The sequence below is a fragment of the Myripristis murdjan genome, chromosome 22 (assembly GCF_902150065.1).
Source record: "Myripristis murdjan chromosome 22, fMyrMur1.1, whole genome shotgun sequence".
Classification (NCBI taxonomy): domain Eukaryota; kingdom Metazoa; phylum Chordata; class Actinopteri; order Holocentriformes; family Holocentridae; genus Myripristis; species Myripristis murdjan.
This window is the reverse complement of record NC_044001.1, coordinates 27,755,968-27,782,059: the sequence shown is the minus strand read 5'-3', so window position 1 is coordinate 27,782,059 and position 26,092 is coordinate 27,755,968.

The window sequence follows — 26,092 nt, the reverse complement described above, 5'->3', positions numbered from 1 at the left end:
TGTTCGTGCTGCCCTGGTCCTTCAGCTGATTTTTATTAGTTATCAAGATGATTGTGCTGGAGTGATATCAACATGAAGCAGAGTTAACGTCCAATGTGTTTACAGAGTACACTCACTTATCTGATAGACGGTGGCGTGTAAAGTAAATTTTGGAGTTGCATTAAATTTATGAACACTGAAAAAAATGCACCACTGCCTTCAAATGACCAGTAACATTCTGGGTCATTTCCTATCATATGGGTCTGATAGTTGAGACTTTAAAGGGATAGTTCACCCATTTAAAAAAAAAAAAAAAAAAAAAAAAAATATATATATATATATATATTATTTCACTTCTCCTCTAGCTGTTCTGTAGCACAGTAGTGGCTCTATCTTCCTCTCATTGTTACTGAGTGCTGGATACTGGCTGGATGCTATTTATTTATTCATTTCTATATTTATTTTTCACACATCATCAAAATCAAATTGTTCATTTAAAAATTTGAGTGGATTAAGGTGATTATTTTTCAGAATATTAGCTGGGGGGACGTCCATCTCAGTGGCAGGAGGCTAAGAGTTAGCATTTGGAGCATCCAGCCAGTAATTTTTTTTTTTTTTTTTTTTTTTCCCCAAAAAAAATAATCAAGACTTTGCATACAATTTCAGGCGATAAATTTTCTTCTATTCATAAGCAAACTAGAACATTGTTTATTTAACAGTTTGAGAGGATTAAGGTGGTTATTTTTACATGTTAGCTGGGGTGAAGTCCACTTCAATGGCAGGAGAGTAAAGGTGGCTTTAGACCAAACGCAAACCATCACAGATTTTCGTGAGCATGACCGCCAATTTTTCACTCAAGTGGAAAAATTTCAATTCACGTGAATATGCGAGTAACACAAATTTTTCTTGTTTGCGTCTTTTGCGTCATGGAAATTCACGGAAATTGCATCACCTGTTGGGCATTCGCATCTATTAACGTCTTTGCATTGACTTTGTATGTAATCGCTCTGCATTAAAAACTTGCTTCACGTTTCTTATGAACGCACCTCAACAGTTAGCATTGGGAGCATGCGCTACAGCACCACTACAATCCTTCACAACAGCTACTGTAGACTATGAAACTTTTTTTTTTCTTATGCCTTAGGTAAGCAATCAGCTCATCAGTCTTGGTTGATTCTAGAAACATAGTATCTGTAGCTGCCCCAAAAACAGTCGCTGCTTTAAGTCCTTGTTGATAAAAGACAGAAACATGGGGGAACTTACTTCAGCAGGAGACCACTTTGTTCACGAGAAGGGGCTGCTCCACTAACTCACAAAATAATAGGAATAATCCACAACAAAACTTAATAATCTGAGAGACCACACTGTACAAATCCTCATGATTAGAAACAGTTAGGACATATGGTTTGACCCCCCTCAAAAAAAAAAAAAAAAAAAAAAAAAAAAAGGTTTGTAACCTCACGTTTTTGTTGGACACGGTTAAGGAATACATTATGTGCTGTTCTTATTTTTATATCACACCTCATAAATCCACAGAAAACTGTGAGAGTCACACGGGCAGCTGTACCCGGAGTCGATTGCAGCCTGCAGCATTTGATCCAAGTGGAAAAGCATTTGACCACACCAGGCGACTTGCTGTGAGGGCCAATTTGTCAGCGTTGCCCTGAGTGAGTTGCTCTGGGTTATTTTGAGCACATAACACAATGAGAGCGATCTGATCCACATTAGCAGAGCACAGCTGACAGAACAATTAATAAAATAAAAGGGGAGAGGGGTGTTAACACTCAATATTCCCACTATGGGAGGAAATGTTATACCTCAGGTACCTCTACTGTGTTGCTGAAACTGTATAAAACACTTACATCATGTTGGACGTCCAACCCTCTAACATTACATACCAGCCTTAAACACAGATCTCTCTTTGATCCAAAAACTTGAGCCCTTTTCTATAATTAGATTAGAACAAATGAAATTTAGATCTTGAGTCATTCATTTCGATCACCATATTGGGCTGTAGAAACAGCACCATGCAAACTGCTCTCTTGCTTGTATCATTAATATGAAATGTAGTTGAGTTCCCCTGTGTTAACTGCCTCAGACAGCTTCCTAATGATGTTGGAAAAGACTTGACATCAAAGTTTGAAGGGTAACATTGGTTTTGTAAATAGCATGGGAATTGGCACATATAAAAACCCACTGTGGAACTCTGGCAAAATGTGTTCAGCTGAAATATTCAAGGTTCTGAAGTAAATGGACATTTTCAGTGTCCATTAATAACACATTATAGCTGCTGTTAGTAATTAGGTTTCTCTGTGCGGGTTAAACTTTGGGTCCCCCTCTCTGAGACATGGCTCCCTGAGGACGATCTGATCCAGAATCCATTATTTGGGAAGCTGGATTTTTGGAGAACCTAGCACTGCTTTCTGATTGCCTGCAGCATGGCTGTCAAAACCATTTGTCTTTTATGTATGACACAGGATTTAAAAAAAAATCTTTGCAATTGTAATATGCCCCCCCCCCCCCCCCCCCCCCCCCCAAAAAAAAATAAATAAAAATAAAAATATAATAATAATAATAATAATAATAATAATAAATAGACAAATAAATAAATAAATCTAAAAAGATCATTCCCAGTCTTACACCGTGCCTTTTGTAGACTGGCCTTGAACCACCTTGAACCTTAAACCCTTAAAGCCCAGTAAGAAATGATCTGGCAGGTATAAGCATGGCGGTGATTTCAATGTGCAGATAGTGAAAGGACAAATGAGTGGATTTAGGGGAAGATAACGTCTGAGGCGGTGCTTAGTTCACTATAAAGACCTGCTGTCTTAGACAGCTCTTCAGTTTGGATCTTCATATACACACACTATACTTTTCTTTGTTTACCTTGACATGTTTCAACCGCTGTGCATGCATCCTGCTGTCTTCCTCAGTGTCAGGTGGATTTTATGCAGGTATGCCCCCTGCTGTCCAACAGCCAGGATGGTCCCAGGTGTGTGGTAGTTGGTAGCTCTCCCCCCCGTCCCGGTTCACTGTCCTCTGGGCCCATTTCCAGGGTCTGCCTCCCTGATCCATGATGTGTGTGTGTGTGTGTGTGTGGGCTGGGTGGAGGGCATCAGGAGGACATGTCCCTCTTATTTATGGCACTTGTCCCCTCTGTCCCACCCCCTTTTTCCATCTAGCCGACAAATTGTCACAGTTCATCCAGTTCCAAAGTAGTGGTCAAGAATCAGCCGACCCGCCTCATCCCTCTTGTATCTTTAGATATTTTCTGATTTTGTTTCAAACTTTTCACAAGCAATCAGCCCATTGTTTTCTTTAATCTGGAAATTAGCAAGAAAAAAAAGAAAACAACCAAAGACAACTACCAGAAAATTTGTTAAGAAATCCAAAATGCAATTAAAATCAGAAAATTTTATGGAAAATAATACAAGAAAATTGTGGGGGGAAAAAATCTGTAAAAAAAAAAAAAAAAAAAAAAAAAAATTGTTTAGAGAATACAAGAAAAGTGTATTTGATTACTGCAATTATATATTTAAAATTAAATTAAAAGAAGAAATTACAAAATTAATAAACAGCAAGAAACCCCCCCCACCCAAATAAATAAATAAATAAATAAATGAATAAATAAAATAGGAAATGGAATATCCATATGGAATATGGTGAATTTACAAATTGTGAGGGTTATTTAATTATTTATGTATTTATGTATATATGTATGTATGTATTTATTTATTTGTTTATTTTTTCTGGTCATTTTGTACCACTTCCACTTAGCCTTCTTGCTATTTACCTTCCACGTTTTGGTTACTTTCTGGTTTTATGGAGATTTTCTTGTAATTTAATGTTAAATCAAGAATGTTTTGGAGGGAAATTGAGTTTCCAAGGGTTTGTGTATAGACACAATAAAAGTGACACAAAGTTGTTGATTTATGAAGTCTTTCTCCTGAACATCTCCTCCTCACTTTTTTAACGCTGGCTCTGCCTCTGGATCTGGGAGCTGCTGCTTTCAGATGTGATGATTTTGGCTCGCTGCCAGTCCATGATATAGTTTTCCCTTTCGCAATGATCTGAGATTGCCTATTTCAAACTTTCACAATCCACTTTCTCTGTTACGGCGCTCGGGTGCGCACTCCCAGTGTTTCTCTCTCACATTCTTTCTGATGTTCTTTTTATTATATGAACGACATGGGATTTCATACATCACATCACACTTCCTCTCTGAGTCGATTCTGTCCTTAGGATGCACAAGCGCTTGGCCCGGGTGACGTGTGATTTTACTGATGTGTGATTGTCCTTTGCATGTGCTCAGAAGGCATGTTTGTCCCACTGAGTCACACAAGGTGACCAAACCTGTGTAAAACCAGCTGACAACAAACGTCACAGCACAGGTGGAAGCAACTAATTTATATATTTCATTAGCCCATATGGATAATTATTAACAGATCCTTTCAAATTGTATTTTAAAATGTAACAGCATTATTTTTATGAAACATTTCTAACTGATCTTGTAATAATAGTAATATTGAGTAATAGCCTTATGGAATAATTTGTCTGAATGATATGAATGTTAAATGTAATGTAAAAATGTTGCATCCTCAGTGAAGTGCTAATTTTCAGTTAATCCAACAATATGGATGTGCAGTTATCACAGCAACAGATGTTACTGCTCTAGAAAAACTGGTTCTTAAATGGTTCTTCAAAATGCTGTTTGGTTCTAGAGAGAACCATCACCAGTTGAAGAACCTCTTTATTTAGGGGCTGGTTCTTCGCACACTTTATGTGGTTCTTTAGATAGATTTACTTTATTGATCCCAAACTGGGAAATTGTTAAAAAGTCTTTAAAGTACTAAAGGTTCTTCATTTTTATTGGAGTTATTTGGTGGTGGCAGCATGAAATTAAGACTACAGTTTACAATTATTGTTATTCTGGATTAATGTGCAGATTATTTTATCAGTGAATGGATGAATGTCTTGGTCTATAAACCATCAGAAAACAGTGAAAAATGCCACAGCGTCACAGCTGACATTTTTAATACCTCGTCTGGAACCCAATGAAGGAACAAGGAACGTGGAGAACCGGCCAACAGCATGTTCATGTTGGTTTTCAACCTGCACATGATCATTTGATTTCAACTGCTCAAAGAACCTTTTATTCTGAAAAATTACCAAAGAACCATTTAAAAAGGGCTCTTTACTGATCCACTTGGGTCCTCAAAGAACTTCTTAAAAATGGTTCTTTAAAGAACCTATTTTTGATAACATTCTTTAAAGAACCCTTTATGCTTCCTAAAGGAACCATTTTTGGATGGTTCTTTGAGGCATCTTTGGGGGGGTCTTTCAAGAACCATCTACACAAATGGGTCATTAATGAACTTCTTGCTAAAAGGTTCTTTGTGGAACCAAAAATGGTTCTTCTAGGGCATCACTGTGAAGAACCATTTTTGGTTCCAGTTAGCACCTTTATTATTTATTTATTTATTTATTTATTTATTTATTTATTTATTTAATTAATTTTTTCGGTGTATATATGTTCAACCACTTTAGAAGGGCATTTCATTACAGTTTGACTAACAGCTGTAGCATGATCAGTTGCTTCAAGGCGTCATGCGCGCACACACACACACACACACACACACACACACTTTAAGCTTAAGGATTTGACAAGATTAAGTGCAGTGCGGCCCCATCCCTCAACACTTTACAGAGTCAGTGGGCACCACAGCCACGCCACTGGCTTTCCTCCGTTCAGTGGCTCACATCTTGCACATACCATCCTGTCTGCACTGGGGATCACACCGAGGGCAGTGGTAGCATGGCTATTATGGCCCTGTGTGACTACCAGGAGGAACCTCTGACTTTCCATAACCTGCGACCTGCCGGAGCCCGTGAAGATCAGGGCGTGCCTTGTGTGTTTTCCACCTCATGGAGAACCAGCTGTGAAGAGAAGGAAATGCCTTAGTCTTCATCTTTTTGAGATCTTACTTCATTTTTTCCCCCACAGTTTTGCTACGCATTCCACACATAACTCTCCAATACTTTTTTGCAAAAATCTTGCAAAAAACACATTTTCATTTCTAAGAGATGAATCGAGCTCCCGCAGAATAGTGTAAAACTTGTACCATGTACCTCTGTCACCGCTTGGACTAATCAACATCGACGACCCTGCTTGCTCCTTGCAAGCTTAAAAGGTTCTGGAAATGCTGATTTTCGTATCACCTCCTGAGCAGGACCAAAATCAGGTTCCATGAACATAACCTGGAACTGTGTTGTTGCCTGTGGAGCTTCACTTTAGCCTCACTAAATACTTGGGCTGGGTTGCACCAACAAGGATTCATTTATTAAAATAAAATGAAGCCTCTCTTTATACATCAGTTTAGTTTTTACTCTAAACCTAGATTACGTTTAATCCTGTTGCACCAAACTACAATATGCAGTGGTGTTAACTGCAAATTTAAAGTTGAAACCTGGGCAAATTCACTTGGCCTAGCCAAAAAAAAAAAAAAGTTGCAAGTAATATTAGCAAAAAACAGTCTAAAACTAAAATAAAAATGAAAAAAGCAAAATGAATTACTGAATAAATGAATTAATAATTACAATTTTTAATTATTAAATACTATAATTGTTGTTCGACTTCTTGTCTTCAAATGTTCATCAAAGGCTTTCACAAGCATTGCAGTGTCACACTTGAGCACTGTCAATTAGGTTGGAAGTGGTGAGATTAAAACAAAATGTTCAATCATTTAATTTTGCAGAGGACTCCCTGGAAGCCCCTGAAAGACCCCTGGGGGTCCTCAGACCCCGCTTTGAAAGCCTCCGCAGTAAGGCGTTGGTTCTAAACCATGTGCCACCGTGACCCCACCATGAACCCCTGCACTGGTTTTCACTGCAGCCAAACACTACAGCAGCAGATCTCCCATTTTGGAGAGTTACATGTTGTAACTTACTTTGAGTATTTCCCTGCTCCTGTGTGGGCTCAGAACATTTGGGGATATGAAACCTTTTACTAATTATAGAAATTGAAAAACAAGGTAAAACAAGACTGTTCTTCTACATTTTTCAAAAGATGGGATACATGATTTTTTTGGACAGCAACAAAATGGGAATAAAGTAAGAAAAAAAAAATCTGCCACCCTTCATGGGTTACCCCCAATAATTACAAACCTTTTTATCCTGAAATATCTGTGTCCATAGAAATAACACACACAGTATTCACCCACAAAGCCACAATGGTGACCTAACAAAAGTAAGTGCATGTGGAGGCCTTCCCATGAAATACTAGAAAGTGGTTGTGCTGAACATTGTGTGCTCATTGGGAATCCTGTGGGTGCCAATTGCCTCGCTTGTTGCCACAGTCTCCTGACATCAGGAATTTCCATCATTTCTTCTCCAAATGTCTGTACCAGTTTGTAACAATTACTTATGCTATTATTAATATTATTTGTGTGGTCAGTAATTGTTTCTTCAGTTTTCCGTCATGACCGTGTGGGTGGCTGTACTGTGGGCAGTGTCCTCTGGCAGTGTTTGTTGTGCTGTCATGCCTATTTATGAGAAAGGGAAAGGCCTACAGGGGCAGAGAGGGGACAAATGCAGACTGCAGAATTCAAGCAAAAGACTCCCATTGCATTTGAAAGTGCATTGTATCCACTGTCATCGCTCTTGATAAATGTCTTTTGACTAGCCCAACACCTAAGTCCTTGATGTTCTGGCCTCTTTAACCAAGCTTGAGAAATCCCTTTTCATCAACACCACTGAGTAACTTACTTCAAGCTGAGTCACCAAAGGTCATAATGGGAAGGCGTCATGAGGGTGTGGCAGGGCAAGCAACGCTCACACTTCACTCGCATGGTGTTTGAGTTTCAGTGGCAGAAAGTCAACATCTTTGAATGAACGTTTACCCAACCAACACAGACAATGGACAACTGCCTTTGATCCCAGTTCAAAAGCAACAACTTGACATAGTGAGCACGGGTCTTTATTGTAACAGTGACATGATTTCTAGCCAGGGGTGGTTCTCTATAGGAGCAGTGTGCTGCAAAAACACAACTGAACTGATCTGGCATTTCTTAGATCGCTTTCACACCCAATAGTCCGTTTGCGTGGTTTGGACGAACTGTTTGATACATCATTACATTTTTCATTTGGTTCGGTTGGCTTTCACACTGCTCAAATAAAAGCAGACCGAGGCTTGTAAAAATGATGTGTTTGCTTAATATTGACAGCTCAGTCTTCCACTTTTTAGCACCTGAACGCAGCAGAAAACCAGCAGCCAGAAATGCATGCTAACTGAGGCTGTATGAACATGTGTAACATGATAGGGACCTTAATGTTTATTTCAGTCATCTTCCTTTTGTCTCTGTTTCAAGGGAAGATCAAAGAATTTGGGAAGACCAGCAAATGTGAGAGACTGATAGACTCTGATAGACAATTGGTTATCTCTTATTTTGTTGTGTCACGCTGCCTGAGAATCCAGGCTGGAGATATTACAGCAGAGTCATGATGACATAAGTCCTTTAGGAGGCAGACCACGTAGAGCAGATTATGAACTCCTCTCTAAACCCACAGTTGGTGGAGTTGGTGTGGTTACCTTCCTCACTTCAAATGAACTGCTCCACTTGGAACCGACCCGAGAACACCTCTTTCTGTGTACCAGGGTTTGGTTAGGGTCCTCCCACCGACCCAAACAAAAAAGAACCTTAAAATCAGCTGTATTGAGATATTCACAACCAACCTCTCATGTCCTGCGTCAGATTTTCCATCTTCCATTCTTCTTCCATTGTTATCATTTGAAGTTGTTATCATTCAAATGTTATCATTTGAATTTCCCCCCGAGAACCCCCATAGACACCCTGGTTTCATTTTTTCTGCATCCAATCAACAGGAACTCTCTATTGTAAAGAACAGCCCACTTTGTTCAGGAATAAATTTGTAAGAACCCACAGTTAAAAACTCTGTATGCACAGTAAGGATTGTCTATTGACAGTAATGAACCACAGATCTAAAGTAAACATGGTATTTAGTCTATGGGCTAAAAAAAAAAAAAATGGACAAGGGGCCACGGACATCAGCAGTCTTTTTGCTTGTAACCACTGCGTAATTCTTTATTCACAACTTGACTATCAAAATAAATGTAATAACAGAAACCTACTGGCTTACCCTCTGGTTCCACAACACTGTACTAATACTGACAACTGTCAAAAATGGAAGGTGCAGAGAAGAGGATGAGATGGTCATGTTGATTCTCAACTCAGTCTGGTGTTGAACGCGGAGGCTGAGAAGTGGCTGAACTGCCTCTGGTCAGCCTGTGGATTGGAGTCCAGAAGTGAGGGGGGCAGTGCTGTCTGGTTAGCACTCCAGAGGCTGATAAGGAGGTGCTGTCTAGACAAGAGGAGGACCTGGGATGATAGGCTGCAGAAAGGTCATCCGTTAGTCCCTCCTCTTTGTTTTTACTCTAAACCTTATCTTTGTCAAACCAAACTGATTGCCATCCCTATCAAGTCGTCTAGCAGACCTGTGTTGTGGATTGCCACAACACATGGTTTAACGCAAGCCAAGGGAAAACGTTGATTGACATCAGTGCTGACGAGAAGCAGAGGGGCTGAGACGGGATTACGAAGAAAGCAGGGCCACTTGATTGTAGACACTGCAGGTGGGGAGAAAAACACTGTGGTTAGGGCAAATTCAAAAGGAATCGCAGATAATCTGCAGAAATGTTCTCACTATAGATCAGCTAGCGACCAGCGAAGTGAGCACATTCAGTGGTCAAGTTCTCTAAAGGGATACTATTATTTCACTTCCCCCCTAGCTGTTAGTAGTATCCCTTTAAGTGAAGTTTTCATCCACAGTGAAAAACTCTGTATGCTCAGTAAGGATTGTCTATTGACAGTAATGAACCACAGATCTAAAGTAAACATGATATTTGGTCTCTGGGCTAAAAAAAAAAAAAAAAAAAAAAAAAAAAAAATGGAACTCACTAGTGAATCTTATATTTTGTTGAATGAGAACTGCGTCTGTGTGCAGTCAAATACAGTAATGATCAGGATCTGTCCAGGATTTTTGCTCCCTCCTAAGAGGAACATTTTTTTTTTTTTAAAGTTAGTGGAAAAACCCAAAAGCCAGGGATTTTAAAGCCAAATAACACCTTTCTTCTATAATAAGAAAAACATAAGACTCGTTTACAATTTGACTTGATTAGATAAGATGAAACTTTGATGATTTCTGTTAAGATCTGGGTCCACCTCAGCAGATTATAATCATGGGACACATCTAGAAGGATGTACATCAAACAAAAAAGCACACAAAAAAAGAGCGGTAGAAACTGGATGTTATACAGCTAAGGGGTAATACGTGATGAGGTGTGAGTTAAATGGTTTTAATGCATGTGCAGGCAAAGAACCAACCATTGTGAAGCTGATGGGTGGTTGTCAGTAAAGTGCACCATTTCCTGTGCAACAGAGGATTTTCCCCTTGAAACTGTACAAACAGCACATGCAAAGTCTTTCAGTTAGGGGGAATAACTTTTGTGATACAATCAGAGATATAAAGGATCAAAACTGATATTATCTGACCCTTCATTTAACCATTTGAAGTTCATGGGCAGGTTTGCCTAGTTGCCCAACATGTTTCACTAATTTTCTGGTCATTTTCTTGTTTTTGCGAATTATTTATTTATTGTTATTATTATTGTTTTTTTTTGGTTTGTTTGTTTTTTATAATGTTGTATAAAATAAATCTTGTTCGCGTGGGTTTCAAATGTTTAAATCAAAATGTAACATATTGTTAAGCTGTGATTCATCATGCATATTCGGCCAACAGTCACCATACGACAGCAGAATTTCATTTTGACAAATAGAGCTTATCTGTACCTCTTCTCTGTTGCAGTCTCGCTCACTGAATCAGGCTGATAAGATGATTATTATTATTTTTTTTTTTTACATAAATCTTCAAGCTGAATCATCAAGATTCAGCTCCAGGATAAGTGAAGAAAAAAGTTGCAGTGGACAACAGCTCATTCAGAGTTGGCTACACCGAGGACTTCTCAGTTGGAAACATGTTTCTAAGTGGCTAATATTTACTTGTGCTCTGTATCATTATCCTGTGGCTAGTGTAGGCTTTGATGCTACTTAATTCACATAGCACCCCTGCCAAAGCTTATCCAGTTGGGGGTATGTGTGCATTGAATGAGTGTGCCTCTGTGTATGTGTGTATGTGTGTATGTGTGTGTGTGTGTGTGTGTGTGTGTGTGTGTGTGTGTGTGTCTGTGTACTCTAATGCTCTGGCAAAGGTCCATAGCAGCAGTGTGTAATTTGGTGGGTAAGCAACTGGGGGGCTCAGACGGCGCTATGTTGTGTGTGTGTGTGTGTGTGTGTGTGTGTGTGCATGGGGGGGGGGATACAGCATGGGGTCAGTGTGTATGCTTTTGTGATCCAGAGCCAAACACAGCAGAGCAGAGGAAGCTTCATCCCAATCAGCACAATGAGAATGTAGTGTGTTGTCTCCAGCCGGGCTCAGCATCTCCCTCATGTAATGTGCTGGATGCTTCTGCCACCATGTAGAAGAGGACTGCACCGCACGCTGGGGTTGTTAGCTGGGTTACATCGCTATCACATATTTGATAAGATGTGCTGTGGTTGATTATGTAGTGCAGGACTGATTAATACTTATCCTGGACAGATTCTAATGAGAGTTTTTGATTCCATATAAGTATGCAACAAAATGGTTTTTCAAGCGTACTTTGATGCTTTTGATATTATAACCTATTTAAATTTTCAACCTTTTGAAACCTTAATTTCTGTCAAAAACATCACATTTTTAAAAAATCTGGTTTTAATATAATTACCACAAAATGACCCTAAAATTTGAAAAAAAGACATTGTAAGAAAATTCCCATCACACCGCCACAAAAACACACAAAAAACCCTCCAAACTGGCAAAAAAAAAAAAAAAAAAGTAAAAAATGGCATGAAAGTTACCAGGAAATTACTATAGAGTAAATAAATATTTTTTTCAGTTTGATCTATTTTTGTTCTCTGAGGTTTGTTTGAGTATTTGCCATTGAAAGAGACAACATTTCACCATTACAATCAGTAGTTTTCAATTTTCTGCTCTGTGGTGTCATTTTGCACCTCACTTCCTGACAAAATCTAAAAATTCAGGTAAGTGAACTGTGATGGAAAATAATGAAACCTAGAAACAGACAGTAACTCAGAGGAGCTGTACAACATAGCACTGATGTCTGTCATTGCAGCAGTTACTAACCATGATATATTTTTCAACTGCACTACAGAGGTTACCTTTAAAGACACACATATATAAAAGAATCAGTTGTAGTGAGCGTGTTGATTTAGTGTGACATTTGAATCTGGCTTTTTAACAAGACAGCCTGAGCAACCTCTTGGGCCACTACCGAGCTAGTTGAATGGAGTATTTGCTTTAAAGTTGTGCTGTAATAAAGAACCATTTTCAGATTTTTAACATTCCCTCACCCTTGCCAGAGCACATGCATAAGCCCTTTTCAAAAACAGAACCTATTATAAAATATGCAATCAGTTGTGTTTGGCTCCTTGCCAGTAGGCTGCACATCAGGGTGCATTTTTCCATTACGTTCCCATCCATGTGTTTATATGTCTGTCCACTAGCCAGTGCTGTTGTTACTCTGTCAGAGCTCCATCTACTTTTAGACTTGGTCTCTGCAGCCAAGGATTCTCAAACACTGTCATCTTAAAGACCCCACCTCCCCCACCCCCCTACCTACCACCCCCATTTTGTTTATGGGAATAATATATTCTTTACTTGTAACAATGTATGGCAAACCACAGGCAAATTAAGTTTCTCACTTTACTGGGGATGTACTGGAGTTCCAAAGAACCCCTGGAACCATCTAAACCAAATCCTCAAGGACCCTAGCAGCCTATAAAAGATCTCTGTACATACCTCAAGAACTCCAGGAACCACTTCAGTGGTCACTAGAATCACCCAAAGGACTTCAGGAGCCCCCTCAAGGACACTTGGAACCTTGGAAACCCCTAGAACCTATAGGCAGGGTTCCTTCAGTGTTATTCCATTCCTCAAGGACACATGAAACCTTGAACCCTTAAAACTAGACAGGGTTCCTTCCTACAATTCCACGGATCCTTGACCTGTGGAATTGTAGGAAGGAACCTTAGAACCACATCAAAGGCATCTGGAACCCCTTCATGTACTGGAACTGGAACCAGCTCAAGGACCCCACGTCGCTGTAGCACTGCTCAAGGGGGTGGATCTTGCGTAACAGAGATTTATATTCATAAACTAGGAGCCTTTGAAAAACATATCCGGAACTAACACATTCTCATGAAAAATACAAATCCCTAATTTGATCACAAGGTGTGCAAGGGTCCTAATTAAAAATGCAAAATGATTTCATAATTCAGCATTATATCTGTCTAAAGAGAGAACATAGTATTAATTTTATACTATTAAATCAACTCAGCTTACATGCTGTTGGGTTTATTGGTTTTCCTTTCTGTCATGTACTGTATTGTCCTCCCTTTCCTGTAGTGCTGGGGTATTTGACTGAAAGCCAAGGCCTGACTGTTGATGATGCAGAGCTGTAGCTACATCTATACAGCTTCCTCTTCCATAGTTGCTGGCTCCACTTGCAGTTTATTATCTTACTAAAAAATAAATTACTTACTGTCTCATAGCAGTAGATTTCATAGCACATTCTGTCTTCACTGTGTTGTTTGAAGTTGACATATTAGATATTAGGTGTAAACAGGAATGTGCTGCAGGATAAAGCCATCTAAAACCCCCTGGAGGGGGCAAGGCAATGTAGGGGACTGGTGGTTAGAGAACGTTGTTGGCTTGATTCCCCAAACCACATGGGGAAATGTGGGTGGATAAGTGCAAGGCATTTGTTAGTGCTCTGATCATAAAATACTAAAATATTGTTTTTGCCACTCACACTTAATTTTGTTACGGTCAAAATTAAGTGTCGGTGGTAGAAGTCGGTGGAAGAATGCTGGTGTAGAAAGTGAAAAAAATAATGTTCACACTGTCAGAATGCCCTTTGAAAAAAGCACCGAACCCCCAGCTACTCCAGAAGAGCTGCTGAAATGCCAACTGTGGTTGTATTAAGCAGTTCCCACATGACAGTGTGGAACACAGCGTGAACAGAGATAGAGATATTCCATCTACAAGAATATGTGAGGCTACCTCCAGGGGGCGACATGGAGCACTAAAACTGGGCTAAACTGGGCTTTTCCAGAGAATCAGCTCTCTAAATGATAAATGATAAATGCATTATCCCAGGTTATTCAATCAGTCAACAGTACATAGCCTCAATACTAGTGGAAATCTTTCGAAATCATTTCACAAACAAGCATTTCACGTGAGCTTATAATTCTATCCTCATTAAAAGTATTGTTCCACATAACAATGACAGTAATGGTGTAGTTACTGGTAAATATTTGGAATCCAATGCAAAGGTCATCTTATAGCACTTAGCTTCACAGACTGACATATAATCTAATCTGTTTAGAGCACTCAGCACTGCCCCCAGATGTCCAAAAGACTGTACTGCACTCTGTTTTTCTGTCTCAGAGGAGTTAGAGGCCTACTATGAATTCAAGAGAGCATACATAATACATTTACATTTACATAATACATTTTTTGATAGAAGAAGTTTCTGTTTTTATGTATATTGGTAGTAGTTTGTCTATAATTCCCAACTTGAGGTCATAATTTACCATCCTTTTATTTTATTACTACAATACTGGATGTGAATGACCTTATAGGACTGACATTACGTAATAAATATGTTATATGTAATATGTAAGAAATACCTTAAATAGTTTAGTCTACTACTTTAACAAGGGCATTATACATTTTAAACCAAATAAAGAAACTGTGATGGTACGGAAATCACTACAACACTGATGACAGAGAGAGTTTTGTCAGATGAAGAGAAGAGTAGGATTGGACTCCTTTAACGTATCAGTGTCATCACTTTTAAATGGATGTTTTCACACTGCTCAGTGTTGAAAAGCCAGTAGATCCACATAAAGCAGAAAGACACTCAACATGGTTTAGCATTATAAAGTCCAGCAGAGGCACAGTCATGTTCTGATAGTGATTATGCTGGCCAGATCTATTGAAGTCCTAGCGGAGATGAAAATCTCTCACTATGTAAATGTTCATTCTCTGTTCCCAGGGAGCACGAAGACTCAATCCAGTGTTATTAAAGCCACTTGTTGCTATGCACATCTGCCTGTTTTGCTCTAAATGCAACTCAACTTAAGACTAAGTGATTTCATAATACAGCCTGCATGTTTTCATTTTTGGCTCTTGACAAGCTGTCATAATTAGACGACTACAACGAGATGCAGACAGTTTTGCAGGCGCTTGCTTCAATAAAAGAACTTCTCCATCTTCCTCTGAGACATTTCTTCTCCTTCTGGGTTATGAGGCCCAGGTCTTGTCATTTCACCAAGTCTTTGGTGATAAATGGGAGAGATAATGTGTATTAAGCATGTCCAGTTCCTCGGAAAACTTTTTGTAAGTAGCCTTACAGGATAAAGCCTGCTTCTGCTCTTTATCAAGGCTATTCCTTTTGCTATGAGCCATGCCGGAGAGGCTATAAAAAAGTTGACTTTGCCTCTTTCCCCTGTCTTTTTTTGCTTTTTCTCTCTCACACACATTCCATTTGGAACAGTTTGGAGACTGAAGATGCTGTTTTTTGGTCTGCAGTATGACATGCTGAAAAATACACTATTATTCCCTTATTTTGCTTCAAATAATCATGGGAAAGGAGGCGGCAGCTTGATATTTAGAAATGGAACCATTTCAAGATAATTACTATTTACAATGAAACAGTCCGGTGCTATTTGAATTAATCCATGAGAAAGGTGCAGCAGGTTTCTAATGTGAGAAGTGTTTTTTCTGTTTTTTGATGGTTCACCTTATTTGTTCTGTCAGCCTTAGAAACTTATTCTCTACATTTAGCCAATCGTCAGCAGGTTGAGAAGGCGAGGCCTTGCTTAATGTAATATTCATGTTCATTTGGCCATCATGTCTGTTTGATGGAACAATCCATGTCAAAGCCAGCTTTATGAGTCTGATGAAAAGTAAAATATCTGACAAAGTTCACACCAGAAAAAAGATGATGATCTGATTCAGTTGAGCAACAGAAGGAGAGAGAAAGTTCATTAGTTAGATTTCTACAATGTCACAATTCCCATGCCAATGGGAAATGCAATTCTCACAGCACTGGACCCTTAATCATAGTAGTTCATTTCACATCAGGGAAATGCCCCCTTTCTTGTTTTTGTGCATGCTTTCTTCTCCCCAGCTCTAATTTCCCCCCTCATGAAACTTCAAAGACTGAAACATAGGATATGGCTCTCGTCAGGTTTCAAATGCTCCACCAAAAGTACACACTGGAGATGATTTAGGTCACCTACAGGGGGAAAAACCTGCGTATACTGCTTCTACTGGAGATTGGTAATGACTTACTGGAGTGAGAACATCATCTGTCCAAAAATATTTGGCATGCTGTGATCACGATGCTCCAATTTTGGCTCCAAAAAGCTAATGAAAACACTTATAGATGAAGAGGTAGGACATCTAGCCGATTAGGGGAAGATGGCATGAACAATAAAGACCACCTGTCTTGTATTCTGGGCAGTAAAAGACCCAGTGCTGCTTTTCATGGACAAAGAGGGTGCCAGACTTTCCAGATGTCTACCATTGCTGCACAGATTTATTGGATGAGTTGTGCGTGAAGAGCATGTGTGAAGCATGCTGTTAGCCAGAGGGTTTCTCACCATCACTCCTGCAAAGCCATGGGTCCAACACTGGGCCAGTTCTTCAAAACGGATGACGTGGTTGTTGTTCTTTTGATACAGTGGGACTTTGGGGATTATGAGAACATCATGCTTTGCATGTCACTTACTCTCAGACGGTTAAATGTGCATTTTTTGTGTGATTTTTGAACAAGCCAAATGTTGGATTTCCTTCATATTTCACACTGTTTTATGTCTAACTTGTTCTTGGAAGATTGTGATAGGGAGCTGCTGTGATACTGTGTTTCTAGCAACCAAGACTGGTGAGCTGATCGATGAGCCATTAACATTTTTAAAACTAATCGCCTTAATCCATGCCAACTGTTACATAAACAAAGTCTGAGTTTGGGAATTTTTAAAGGCCAAAATGATGTAAAGAGAGTTGACCATAAAAAAAAAAAAAAAAAAAAAAAAAAAAAGATTGATGATATAACTATTTTTGTGTGCAGTCTAAATTCTCTGAACTGGTTGTCAGTTACAACAGTGGCTGGCAGGTGCCTGAAAGGTTCATGAAATATGTGATAGAGGGAAGCAGGGGAAAGACAAAGCTAGCTACAATGTAGCTAGTCTAGCGTAGCTACCTCAATGAAGAAAACGATTTGTTACCTTTTCATTGCACGTGGTCTCTGCAGCACATCATGGCAAGGCAAGGCATAGCTGCATTATTTATAGAGCACATACACACAGGCAATTCAAAATACTTTGCATAATAATTAAAGTAAATAACAAGCAACAGATTTGAAGGAAAAATATAACCAAGAGAGGCAGTTGAGCAAAAATTTCATTACATGCAGAATAGGCAGTGGCGATCATAAAAGTTTTAAGTTTAGATTTAAAAGTAGTCAGTGTTGGCTTGTCTGAAATCATCTGGGGGGTTATTCCAAGTCTGCTGAATGATAACAAAATGCTGCTTCACCATGTTGTGGTCAAACTCTTGGGACAGCCAGCAGACCAATCCCTGATGACCTAACAGTCCTTGAAGGTTCATATGACACAAGAAAGTTAGAGATGTATTTGAACTCAAATCCACTGAGTGATTTGTAGATAAGAAGCAAGAGTTTAAAGTCAGTTCTCTGACTGACTAGTAACCAGTGTAGGGATTTTAAGACTGGTGTAATGTGGTCATATATCTTTGTTTTTGTCAAAGTTCTGGCAGCAGCATTTTGAGCAAGTTAGAGTTGCCAAAGAGATTTTATTGAAAACCCTGAGAACAGATCATTGCAGTAGTCTAATCTACTGCAAACAAAGGCATGGGTAAGGGCATGGTTTTTTCTAGGTTTTGCTCAGCTATGAATCCCCTGACTCTCACAATATTTTTAGATAGTAATAAACTGACAAAGTTACTGATTTAATGTGGGTATTGAAATTTAACTCGAGTCAAGGTAGGCTGTTAACATAACTTTTTTCTGTATACCAAAGACAGTTATCTCTGTCTGTTTAGTTGAGTAAAATTTTGCTGCATCCAGTCATTTATTTATACAATGCACCGAAAGAGTGTATCAACTGGTCCATAGTCACCTAGTGTAATTGTTATGTAATTTTTTCATCTGCATAATTATGGTAGGCTAGTCCATCATTGTAAGATTTGGCCTAATAAGAGCATATCAAGCCTGAATTAGAGAGGTTCCAAAATGGACCCCTGGGGAACCCCACAGGTCATGGTTATCTGCTCAGACTCACAGTTTCCAGTGGTAACAAAGCATTTTGGCTTTGTTTTCCAGCATTCCCTTTTCTGGGCCCTTTCTGAAAGAATGTTTCTCCATGTTGCCTTTTGCTTACCAGAAATCATTTTGACCTTAATAGGTGCAATGACATAAATTACATTTGGAATTTTGGAACTAGTAATTATAGGACTAATTTTAGAAGTTATCCAATAGATGATCAACATAATATGAAATTAGGGCAGTTTCTGATTTGATGGTCTCCATGAAAAGTGTTACTGTCAACGAAATAATTTTCATAAACAGTTTCAGAGTTGATGATTATTTTGGACATCAGAGACAGATCAAAGAATGCACAGACATGATCAGGAAGAGCAACATCAGGCACGGCATCGTTAGAGGGTCAAATGGGTCAAGTACACCAGAAGGGGTGGCAGGACGTAAAACGGTCATCTGGTAATCAAAAGTTCCCTTGTTCGGTCCCCAGCTCCTTCAGAGAGTGTGTCAAGTGTCCCTGAGCAAGACACTGAACCCCTTACAAATGGGGTAGTAAATTCAAACATGGTGGTGGTATCTGCAGAATTTCTGCATATATATAATATATTGGAATGAAGCTCTCCAATTTAAACAATCCTTCATGGTTTGATAAGGGTGTATGCATGCTCACATGACATCCACTGCGACCTATTACAGCCAGTTTCTTGATCCTACCATTGTGATTGTTCACTTGATTTAGTACTGGCCTGTTATAGTCATGTTTAATTAGATTCTAGTTGCATATTTTGTGGTCATGATGAGCATTTTCAGACCATTCATGCAGGCATATAAAATGACATCTTGGACCGTAGATGTGACACGTGCATGTAATTAACTGTTCTCCAGCGTCTGTGTCCTCTAAAAACATATCTGCCTGTGAAGGAGGAGGCTCGGCTACCATCCACGGTGTCCATTCAATTAATGAAGCATGTCTCTGTGTTTATTTATGATGCAATTGTGTCTCGAGTAGTGATCTCACAGGCCCTTGGGGAGCAAATCCAAGCACAATGAAAACACAGGTGTGTTGGGAAAACTCCAGAAGAGACTTCTCGGGCACAGTTCTCTCTTGCCGCTTAAGCTCTCCAAAGCAGCCAAGAAGTGTGTATTGCACATATGCACACACATCAACGCACACATACACACACCAGGAAGCATTTAAGTACAGGCGCTCCTCAGCTTCATGTAGCCAGAGAAAGGTGAATGGAATGCTCTAAAACATTGAAGTTTTTTTAGGCAAGAACATTTTGAGATATAGCAAAGGAACCTTTCACAAAGTTCAGCAAATTATACTATGTTAAGACAGCAGTCGTCAGATTTGTGTGTTCATTTGGTTTCACAGTGGCGATGCAAATATAAAATATCTGGCTTAGACTGAATAGATGAACTTGAGCTGCTTGACTGAACATAGCCTTAAACAGAGTTGGAAAACCTGCACTGGAGATGTGTCTGCATTCACACTGACTGAGGTAGACAGCCTACATTTTGAAAAGATTGTCATGAGTTTGGTTCAATAACAACCATCCTTGTCTAAGCCTAGATTAAATGCTTTTTTTTTTTTTTTTTTTTTTTAACTTTTTTTGAAAAATGCAACTATTTCTTTCCATTTCAACATTTTGTCCACCCAAAACTGGAAAATGCTCTTCATCATGAAAACGCTGTTTTCCTTTTTTCGCATGAACAGTAAAAATAAAGCACTGACTCTAGCCATGTCTACTTGCATACGATTATAGTGTCCCTTGGGACCTAATGACTGCATGCTTCCAAAAATAGTACAGGACCAGGCAGGAGCCAGGCAGTGTAATTCTGGTTCCTCTTAGGTCTAGGCATGTCTTTTTGGAACTGTATAGACCTCTAACACTCAACAGTTAATTAGAAAAAATAATTATTGGTAAACTGCTGTGGTATAAGCAGGATTATCCGCACTGAGTTTTGCCTTATAAGATTTAATGCACTCCACATGGTTCTGTTATTGACAATATAGCAAATAATTGTTCCAAATGTGGTGTTCATTTTTGGTGTTTCACTAGAGGAATAGTTTACATCCAAAAGCTGCCACAGTTTTTTCAGACTTCAAACTTTATTTACACCAGTATTCTGTCACCATAATAAAGTTGTCCACATTAGTTTTCCTAAAAGTAGCAGCACTGTTGTGTTTTGATGACTTGAAATTGAGTAAAACAAGCTCTCTGCCAGAGAAAATAGTCCCCGGGGAAATGTTTGCTTAACAAAGCAAATGATCAGTTTATGAATGCTGCTGACTTTGTTAGCCACAGAGGCAGAACATTTTATGGTGAGTTTTTCAAACCAAAATTCATTTAAAAATCAAGGCATTTTGACAATATGTTGTGAAATCTTTTGAAAATTCCAGAATCATTTGCAAAATGTTTTGTTGCAACGTAAAATATGGGGAAATTGATATAAATGGACCAAACATTCAAAATCACTGGTATTGTCTTTTCATAATGAAAAGTTGGGTCTTTTTTTTCGGTGATAACTGTGATAACTTTTCTGTGATAATTTTCATGTTGCAAGCCCCAAATGTCACAGTAAATGCATGAAATGCATTAAATTGTTCTCATTTTTGTTCTCTATTGTTAATATTGTCCATATTTCACATTGTCTGAAGATGAAAACCAAGAAATGCACTTGATAACATTCAAATACAGTCTACAGTGATGGCCACAAAATCCTGCCTTATGTATTGGACAGTGGGAATAAAATCTCTGAGAAGTCAATGTGCACAAATACTTCACAGACAGCATTTGTGAATGTGTAAGGCCACTTTGGAACTATTGTAGAATACTTCCAAAAATTATAGATGTAGATATGTCTACATCACTAGTCATCACGTAATCTCTCTCTGGGAGGAAAAAAAATCATTATTGAGTGCTGCTGAGTGCTAACTGTTAGCCTCTTGCTACTGGACTTCTCCCCAGCTACCATTCTTAAAAAGAACTGCTTTAATCTACTCAAAGATGGGTGTGAAACTTTAATTCACATATTTCTGCTTGATAATATGCCCTTGACATTTTGGAATTGTCAGTTGCATTATGTTTTATACTCCCTTTTGTTATTTTCTCATGTATATTCTATTTGTTTTCCTATCCAACCCATTTTCCCTTAGGGGAACATTCAAGCTTCATTTTATATTATCTTATGTTATTATTGGAATAACTTAGGCATTGCTATTTTAAAGACATTTCACAGTTTGAGAACATTAGTAAAGAGAAAGCATACGGCCTCAACAAATTTAGAGCTGGAGTAGGTTATATGATAAATGTTGATGCATAGAAATCTAAAAAACATGGAATTGAGAGGGAAATAAAAATTCCATTTATCTTTCAGGGATCCGCTCCAGTTTAACTGGGAAAACAGATCTATCACAGAGAATGACTTCTGAGTCAAATTCACCTCCGTAGGCGTTTAGCCATGCTTACTAGAAATTAACTAATTGGACTCACATATTTTCTTTGTGGCTTTCCTGCGTTTCAGTCCAGATTTATGTTGCATTCTGGTGTGCTCGGCCGAGATTTCCATGACTATATGAGTAAGTAAAAACACAGACCAACCACCAACACAAACATCCACCTTTGAGGTCATTGTTGCTGTTGGATTGTGTTCCATGTCAGAAACGCTTACAGGCTTATGAAGTGGTCCACAGAGTGAGTCCTGGTGGCTGTGGATAGTCTTGTTGGAGCTCAATTTTTCATCTCCAGCCCCTGTGCTATGCATTTCAGGAAAGAGTTGGCCCTGCACTTGCTTCAAGTAATGGGGAAGATAAGCAAAACTAGCACTGTAATTTGGCCCTATTGACTAAGAACATCGTAGCACATGCTCATTGATTCCAATACAGAGCTGAGACAGACAGGGCCTGACACTCGAGCCCCAGCATGCCCAGCAGCCTGTTGTCCCTGTTACGCTTCAGTTGCAGGCTAGTTTAAATGCATGTTCTCACAAAGTCTGAGCTCACGCATTACTACAATTTTAATAATTGCACCAGCTGAAATAGTTCCAAGTAGACATTAGATAGGACTTTAAACTTAGATTTACCACCTACTAGGAGTAAAGGTTTCTATGAGACAGGAGTTGGCATGGAGTATTAAAGGGATAAACTTCACCTGCTCCCTAGCTGCAGTTCACCCATTTTGAAATATTTAATATTTTACCTCCCCCCAGCTGTTCTGTAGAACAGTAGTGGTGCTATCTTCCTCTCATAGTTACTGAGTGCTGGATACTGGTAGATGCTCCAACTGTTAGCCTCCTGCCATTGAGGTGGACTTCCCCTCAGCTAACACTCTGAAAAATAACCACTTTAATCCACTCAAAGAAGTTTTAAGATCACTTTACAAGTGTCGCTTTCCAAACCAAAATTGCACATATGATTAGTGAGTGCATGTGGATGATAGTTTTGCTCAAATTACTGTTTATTACTGTGTTTTTCCTGATAGCAACATCCATAAAGATCAAGTAACTTCAGCACTTCCTGCATCACTCCATGGCAGCCACTGGTGGCTCTGTTATTTTGATGGAGCTGTAGAGATGGAAATAGACCGCATTTTCCTGTTTCTGAAAGAAATCAACTGAATTTGCTCCGGTTGATTGAAGCTCCAGCAACACATGTAATATATTGAACAACTTCACTGGTATACTGAGGCATTTAAGCTTGTGGCTTTCATCAGGGTCAGTTTGCTCAGGTTTCAAAGGGCTAAATTAACCAGTATATGTGTGTACATACACTACCAGTCAAATGTTTGGACACAACTTCTCATTTAATGTGTTTTCTTTATTTTCACGACTATTTACATTGTAGATTCTCTAAAGTTGCTATCTTGCGCACACACTTTAGGGAAAGCGGATAGCGGGTGGTCCTGACCACCCGCTATCCGCTATCCCTAAAGTTTGGGCTGTTACGAGAGCGCGCCCAGGCGGCTTCAATGCACACCCCGACGGAGCCTCGCCACGCACACGGTCGGACTGATACCGGGACGCCGCCGGAATGGACTGAGTATATTACTCATATAGACTGTTTAGAGGAAAGACTGTTTTAATTGGACACTTACGCCAGCACGTTTTATTGTTTTATCATAAGCCAGCAGCTGTGCTATATTTTTATTTTTAATATTTTATTTGCCCAATCTACCTTGTCAATAAATTAGTTTAGCCTACACATAGTTCCACCTCTGCCTCTTGTGTGTGTGTGGTGTGGCCCGGGGATTTTACTCAATCAGTACAACCTTGTGACACGTCCACTTGGACACATGTGGCTCCACCTCCCGAATTAACTCGCCTATAATATAATATATAATATGTATAAAGCCAACTTGCTTTAGCCTCAGCAGAACCCCTGAGAAAATCTACCTCCCTCTCTCCATCGCGGGTTTAGGATTTAGGATTTAGGATAGCGCATCCTGCCCTTAAAGGCAATGGCACCTGGCATACTGATTGGTTTAACTGGCGTAACGCCCAAAACACGCCTATGCATAATATAGCGGGTAGTGCAGGTGTTTTGCGGATAGCGGGAGGTGCACAAGATAGCAACTTTTACGGGGGAACGCCTCTTCCTAAATCCTAAATCCGCAAATAGCGGGTTTAGGGAGTCTGGCGCAAGATAGGGCCCCAAAACTATGAATGAACACATGTGGAGTTATGTACTTAACAAAAAAAGGTGAAATAACTGAAAACATGTTTTATTTTTTAGACTCTTCAAAATAGCCAGCCTTTGCTCTGATTACTGCTTTGCACACTCTTGGCATTCTCTCAATGAGCTTCATCAGGTAGTCCCCTGAAATGGTTTTCCAACAGTCTTGAAGGAGTTCCCAGAGATGCTGAGCACTTTTTGGCCCTTTTGCCTTCACTCTGCAGTCCATCTCATCCAAAACCATCTCGATTGGGCTTAGGTCAGGTGACTGTGGAGACCAGGTCATCTGGCGCAGCACTCCATCACTCTCCTTCTTGGTCAAATAGCCCTTACACAGCCTGGAGCTGTGTTTGGGGTCATTGTCCTGTTGTAAAATAAATGATGGTCCAACTAAACGCAAACCGGATGGGATGGCATGTCGCTGCAGGATGCTGTGGTAGCCATGGTGGTTCAGTGTGCCTTCAGTTTTTAATAAATCCCCAACAGTGTCACCAGCAAAGCACCCCCACCATGCACCTCCTCCTCCATGCTTCATGGTGGGAACCATGCACGTAGAGACCATCCGTTCACCTTTTCTGCATCGCACAAAGACATGACGGGTGGAACCAAAGATCTCAAATTTGGACTCATCAGACCAAAGCACAGATTTCCACTGGTCTAATGTCCATTCCTTGTGTTTCTTGGCCCAAACAAATCTCTTCTGCTTGTTGCCTCTCCTTAGCAGTTGTTTCTTAGCAGCTATTTGACCATAAAGGCCTGATTGGCGCAGTCTCCTCTGCACAGTTGATGTAGAGATGTGTCTGCCACTAGAACTCTGTGTGGCATTTATCTGGGCTCTAATCTGAGGTGCTGTTAACTTGCGATTTCTGAGGCTGGTGACTCGGATGAACTTGTCCTCAGAAGCAGAGGTGACTCTTGGTCTTCCTTTCCTGGGTCGGTCCTCATGTGAGTCAGTTTTGTCGTAGCACTTGATGGTTTTTGCGACTGCACTTGGGGACACATTCAAAGTTTCTGCAATTTTTCGGACTGACTGACTTTCAGTTCTTAAATTAATGATGGACTGTCGTTTCTCTTTACTTAGCTGATTGGTTCTTGCCATAATATGAATTCTAACAGTTGTCAAATAGGGCTGTCAGCTGTGTACCAACCTGACTTCTGTACAACACAACTGATGGTCCCAACCCCATTAAGAAGGCAAGAAATTCCACAAATGAACCCTGACAAGGCACACCTGTGAAGTGAAAACCATTTCAGGTGACTACATCATGAAGCTCACTGAGAGAAGGCCAACGGTTTGCAGCACTGTCAACAAAGCAAAGGGTGGCTACTTTGAGGAATCTAAAATATAACACATATTTAGAGTAATTTAACAATTTTTTCTTTGCTACATAATTCCATATATCTTGCTTCATATATTTGATGTCTTCAGTATGTATCTACAATGTAGAAAATAGTAAAAATAAAGAAAAAATATTGAATGAGAACGTGTGTCCAAACTTTTGACTGGTAGTGTATATAATCTATATAATGAAAAAGTTGAAAAAGTTGATATAGGTCATGCAGGACACAAGCACAGAGTAAAGTGGTGAGTAACACCTTCATAGAAAATAAATTAATACTAATAAGTAACAAATGGGCAGCATGGTCGCACAGTGGTTAGCACTGAGATAGGCTCCAGCATCCTGCAACCCTAATTAGGATAAGCAAGTTGGAAAATGAATGAAAAATAAATATAAAATGCTAGTAAATAAAAAATTCGAATAATAAACTAATAAATTACAAAACTCATTCTGTTTCAAGTGTCACCCTAATTATTTTAGTTGTCAGCTCGTTAACCAGATGATGCCTTCAAGTAAAAACAATACTGATGACATGTCCTTACAAGACCCCAGGCCACTAAAGCTGGGGGGGGGGGCGAAAATAATGGGGTTCCCACATGCGTGCAATCAACCATC